Source organism: Wyeomyia smithii, chromosome 1, assembly GCF_029784165.1.
Source record: "Wyeomyia smithii strain HCP4-BCI-WySm-NY-G18 chromosome 1, ASM2978416v1, whole genome shotgun sequence".
NCBI lineage: Eukaryota > Metazoa > Arthropoda > Insecta > Diptera > Culicidae > Wyeomyia > Wyeomyia smithii.
In genome coordinates, this window is record NC_073694.1 from 206175441 (window position 1) to 206181862 (window position 6422).

Below are 6422 nucleotides of genomic sequence, written 5' to 3' on the forward strand. Positions count from 1 at the left end.
CTGATATCTAATTTCGTGGGGATTGTGAAGTTGCATGATGCGAAACCACAATAATTCTGTGCGAAATTAAAAAATAATTTGAATAGCTTTGAAACCTGGACAACGAGCATGTCTTAGAAACCCCTGCAGAGCAATCACCAGCGATGTCATTCATACCACGAGCTGATACCCTGGCCTCCGGCTGCTGAGCCACCGCAAATAGCGAGTGATGGCGGCCGCGTAGAGCTCGAGGAGGCGGTAAGGGTGACGAACGGTGAACTCATTTAGATTGCAAACTCCCTGAAGGTGAGCAAGACACCGGAACCAGACGAAATCCCGAACCGTGCTATCAAGACGGCCATAAAGGTTGCCCCAGGGTTGTTCAGGACGGTCATGCAGAAATGCTTAGAAATCTGCCTCTTCCCGGATAAGTAGAAGCGACAAAGACTGGTCTTACTGCCGAAGGCGGGGAACGCATCAGGTGACTCATCGGCATGTACAGATCTGTCTACTAGACACAGCAGGCAAGGTGCTTGAGAGGGTAATCCTCAACAGACTTGTGAGATTCGCCGAAAGAAAAACCGGTGTGTCAAGCATCCAGTTCGGCTTCCGCAAAGGAAAGTCCACGGTAGATGCTATTCTCTCCGTCACTAAGACGGCTGAGGTAGCACTCTAGCGTACAAGAAGGGGCATTCGCTTATGCACAAGACGTGAAAAACGCGTTCAATTGCGCCAGGTGGGATTCTACGCGCTAAATAGTCTCGGAGTGCCGGTGCCACTGTACAAAGTTCTGGAAAGCTACTTTCAAAATCGAATACTGATCTACAACACACATGAAGGTCAGGAGCGGTGGTTGTGGGCTTTGTGGACGATATAACTATAGAGGTCTACGGCGAGTCAGTCAGCGAGGTCGAGTTGAAAGCCGCGCTATCCATACGCGTAGTTGAAAATTGGATGCACTTCAGAAAACTGGAGTTGGCGCACCGCAAAACAGAAGTCATCGTAAATTGGAATGGGTGCACTATCGCCTCAAAACGATCCCTGAAGCTCTTGGGGGTAATGGGCCACGTTGATTATGCCTGTAAGAATGCTTCCACGACTATAGCGGCATTATCACGCATGATGTCGGCTCAGCGGTATTTTGCAGCAAGCGAGAGCTGCTAGCTAGCGTGGCAACGTTCACACTCCGGTATGGCGGACCCTTGTGGTCGAAAGCGTTAGGTACTTCCAATTACCGCGGTAAACTGGAAAGCACCTACAGGCTCATGTTCCTGAGGGTCGCTTGCGCGTATCGAACCGTTTTATACGAGGCAATATGTGTCCTGGCTTGCATGATGCCCATCAGTCTCATTGTCAAAGAGGATGTAATAGAGTGCTTCGACCAACGTGACACCAGAGGTATACGAACCGCCAGGAGGTCAACTTCGATGATAAGGTGGCAGCGGCAAAGGTCCAATTCTACCAAAGTTAACTTTCACCTGACACAGATACTGTCAGGCCATGGCTGCTTTAGGCAGTACCTGCACAAGTTCGGGCACGCGGAGTCACCTATGTGCCCACAATGTGCGGGCGCGGAAGAAACCGCTGAGCATTTGCTATTTGTTTGTCCACGTTTCGCACAGGTAAGGTGCGAAATGTTGGAAGTAAGCGGGCCGGGTACTACTCCGGAAAACATAGTGAGAAGGATGTGCGAAGACGAAGGTACCTGGGAAGCAGTAATCACGGCTGCTTCCCAGATTGTTCTTACGCTGCAAGGCACCAATCGACGGAACAGCCTTCGAGATGCCAGTGAAGGCTGGCCTTGCCTTCACTCAAGCAGTATAGTCAATATATTAACGAATTGTTGTGGGGTGCATTAAAAGCACACTCGCCCTTCTCCCTGAAGCAATGCCTAACGGCGGTACCAGGGGAATCAGGGTTCGAGGAAAATGGGTACTAGAACTATGTCTTCATACAAAATTTCATTTCAATCGGACTTCGGGAAGCCTTTAACGTTTCACTTTTTCGACTGATGAGAAAACTGGGAAACTCACTCTGCTAGAAAATTTCGGAAAAAATTGAAAAAAAAATTTTTATACCATTTGGTATAAAAAAAATTAGATATCGAAGCTACGGTCAATAACCGCTTTGTGGTTCAACTTCCCAAACTTCGATTGAGCCGAAATTTTGCATGAAAACTGTGCTGAAACTACATGGAAGATGAACCTTTTGAGCCCAACCGCTAAACGAAATTCTATTCATACTCTAGTGAACATGTAACGCATCACTGCTCGGTCAAACGAACATTTATTTCCGATCAAGGGGCGCATGGGTTGTAAGGCTAAATACAAATATCATGTCATCTAATAGTTATTAGAATATATAAATATCAATATTTTTAATTATTTTTTCAGCTTTAAAAATTAATTGCAAAATTGTATTTGTAATGTTAAGGATTCTAATAGTTATTTCCAGTCAAAAAGCTCATGGTGATCTATTTTTTGTTCTGTATTAGAATCGAGCTTATGGAAATTTCAGTTTAACAGATTTGTACAAAAACTAATAGAAAATTTATTTAACAGTGACCAAACTGTTCCCTGCCCAATGAATTCGACTAATGTTATGATTCAAAAATAAAAAGTAATATAATAAACAAATTGCAAGATGATTTCTTATTTTATTATATCCGAAAACTGTCTTTATCTCTTGCTTCGCGTTATTCTCGTCCTTGTTTTTACTCTTTCTCGTTCCTTTAAATACAGGGTGTTAGAGAGCTCACTTAAAATCCTCCAAGGGGTGATAGAGGACCCTATTTCATGGAAAAAAAACCTTCTACGAAATGGCCAAAATTTAACTACTGCAGAGTTATTCACCTTTTCCAGTTTTCAGTTATGTTTGCCTTTAACGAGCTTTAGCAGAAGAAGTGTGATAGCTAGCTTCATTCTGTTGGTCGTTAGAAAGTTATTCTTTGACACCAAGCCTCCAACTCTTTTAGTTTAGCTGTATTTCACTTGAAAAGCAATGCGCCTTCATTTAGTGAAGTAATATTTACAATTTTCTGCTCGATTCTTAGCTTAGCTTTCCATCGAAACCAATATAGTTGAGCTAGCTATTTACTTCTTGTGCTAGAGCTCATTAAAGGCAAACATAACCGAAATCTAGAAAAGTGAATAACTCTGCAGTAGGTAGTTAAATTTTGATCATATGCCTGGAAGGATATTTTTCATCAAATAGGTTGCTCTATTACCCTTTCTAGGATTTGAAGTCAGCTTCCTAACACCCTGTATTTTTAAAGGATTTTGAGTCAATCCGTTGAAGAACCTGCACACATACGAGGCAATATTTCCAACATTGAGATAGTATTTAGAATTAAGTCGATTTTCGTCGCAAGCTTCGAATGAACTGCAAAAGCTTATCATTCTTATCCCTTCCGGAGTTGGCTACCTATTGATATACCATCATCAGCCAACACAAAAAAAAAACCCAAAAGCTGCGGAGTAAAACCGTTGTGTCCACAGCACCAGAGGATGAACTTTTCCGGAGATAAGAGACGGTTGGCAGCACAGGGTGAGTGCAAAAACTGATAGTTTAATAACTACCAGACAACAGAAACTTACGTGCGATTTGTTTGTTTGCTGCATTCCGTTCTCAAACTATTGCAATTCAAGCGGAAATCATCGAAACTATTTTCGCATTCGCCTTTCAGTCTATATAAGTTTTGCACAGTTGAAAGACAAAAAAAACTTGGATTTTCAACTTACTAGGTTCACCCTTTCAAGAGAAAATGTAGACGAATCAGATTTTTTTCCGCTTTGCTTGCCATAACTGAAGCTCGCATGAAGGCACTTCCTTTGTGCTAACTTTACTGTGCCAGATTCCGTGGCGATCTTTTCCACTTGCGCAGTATCAGGGGGGATGAGTGAAAATTTATGCTTATAAACCCACGCCGAGTGCTGTGTTTGCTTAACTTTGTTCCACCCGCTCGCAAGAAGAAATCCAACAAAGACTCGCTTGCTACCCCCACGAATTCTCGTCATCAGGGCGAATGTTTGCAATGGAGAAAATTCCTCCCGCACTCAGCATGACAGGACAAATACATTCACCCTAGCAACTGGCTGCTGGCTGGTGGCTGCTTCATCTTAAGAAGCTCTCGGGGTCCGTTTGCATGCTCTGCTGAATAATAAAGTTTATTCTCGCTCCGAGGAAATTGCTATTATAAATCTTTGAAATGGGGAAGTCTTTTAATGAGGATAAATATTTCAGCTTCCTTCGCTTCGGAACGGAATTTCCTGTGTGTACGTGGTACATGTTAGAGTGCTCCGACATGGCGCTTTCGACGGGCTTCATGAGGCTTTGATGGCGTAGAATGCGTACCGTCAGAGGAAGGAGGCTTGCGTTGGCATGCGGCGCGCGGCGAAGGCATCACAGCACATATTGCGAATTTCTGATAGCGCGACTGCCGGTGGTAGCAAAATATGCGTATTTTCATTGTTATTGGAGGGAACAAAGATAAGGCACATGTGGCGCTCGAGTCGCCGATTGCCGGAGATTTCCTACAGTTTGTGTTTATAATTCATGCCGCGAATGCTGAGCTATGGTGGTGAATTGATTGACTTTTGAAATGCTGTCTTGGGCGGGGGATAGTTCCGTTTCTGTACTAGATTCACTCTTGGGGGCCACATTTTAATCGATTCGTCGTCGTGCGCGGCAAAGAGAATAATATAATATTGCTGGTATTTGGTTAGCAAGGCAGAGATTTATCGATGATCTACGGATTGGTATATTTTATTTTATGACTTCAAGAAACTGGAGATTAACGTTCCGAACAAAGAAATTGGATGAATATCTATTCTAAATAATTCTCCAAGGGTAAAAAAAAAGATATGGTATATTCTGTTCTATTGATAAGGCAACTGTTTATCGTGTTATAGCTGAGCGTTTCTACATTCCCACAGCATGGTTTTTGTTGCAGCCGGGAAACTATTTCCACGACGAGGTTCTAAAATCAAACACGGTTTATGAGCAAGTAAATAATGCTTTTAGCTGTAAATTTATTTAAATAATTATTTTCTGTAAGTTGAAAAAACAAATTAAAACATTCTCTTCTGCAAAAATGTATAAATTGCTCGAAACGAAATGCTGTTACTGTGAAATTCAATTAACTAATACAGTTGGGTTCATATGTTTGCACAGTTTATTATTTCTCTGTGTCCCTTTATCTAGTGACTAGCAGTTTATTGAGAGCAAAGGATGTTGATTGCGGATCAACTGAAGTGAAGCGAGCATTCAATTTATGCCGAGAAATTTTCTTTTTTTATCGAAGCAATTAAAACTCATTTCATTCTGCCAAAGTATAGCAGCACTCAGAGCCCTCTCAGTTTCAATGTGTGGAAATGCTCTTATTCGTGTAGAACTTCAAGCATAAAAACAGCATAACGAGACAGTGCCATCGTGCGCATAATGGAAAAAATAGTATATCGGGCGAAATAAAGCTTGAAAGAGCAGAGCTGCCGACAATTTTCATTTTATTGGAATTTAAGTACCCCTCTGGCAGGTGCCGTAAACTCGTTAATTTTTTTTGATTGCTGTAAACAGATCGTAAAGCTGAAACTATTTGCCGAAAACTAAAAGTGGTACAATCAATCCTAAGGAGGTCCATAAAATTGTATTTTATGGTCTTTTGATTGTCATGCTAGCAACCGGCGGCGGTAGCGAACAATTCTCTCACCATTCGAGATCATCATCTTCTCTCTCTCTCTCTCTTTCTTTCTCTTATCTGACTTCTGCCAGCATCACTCATTTACCGGAGATATCACTAACACCATCCACATCGATATACGAAAAGGCGAAAAGTTTTATAGCTTCTGCTACTCACAAGCAGGTGGCTCGTAAAGATTGTTACCTGGAAGAGCTTTTTTTTAAAATCTAATCAAATGCCTCTCAGCTACCAAAGTGTGGATGAAGTTATGCTGCATGCTAAGGACTTCGGTAAAATTTATGATCGAATAATGTTTAACAATATAAATAACATATTACTACAGTAGGATGAATTTCCCGTAGCAGTATTATTTCCGTGAAATATTTTGACTTAAATACAAAAATCTACACTGTAAGGTAAACTGTTAGGCAGACTAACACGGGATTAATGAAATTCCAATAAGATTATCGTAAAACTTTTCGCATTCAAACTAAACCCCAAAAATAGTCTCGAGTGGTGCTCCCGCCTTCAGCGGTATGAAGTAGCAATGGCACGTACGGTTCCGTTTTATAACCTATAATCAGACGCTTACGCTACAGTCCTTGTAGGAAACCTGAGAGAAATCGCTTCCTTAATCGAATCCAACTAAAAGCTTATATACTTGGGATAAAATCACACAAAAAATGCTTTAAGCTTCAAGATTCTCTCGTACTGTTGCACTTCGGTGAGAGCGAGACAGAGAACGACCCTCCATTGTCTGCTGAGG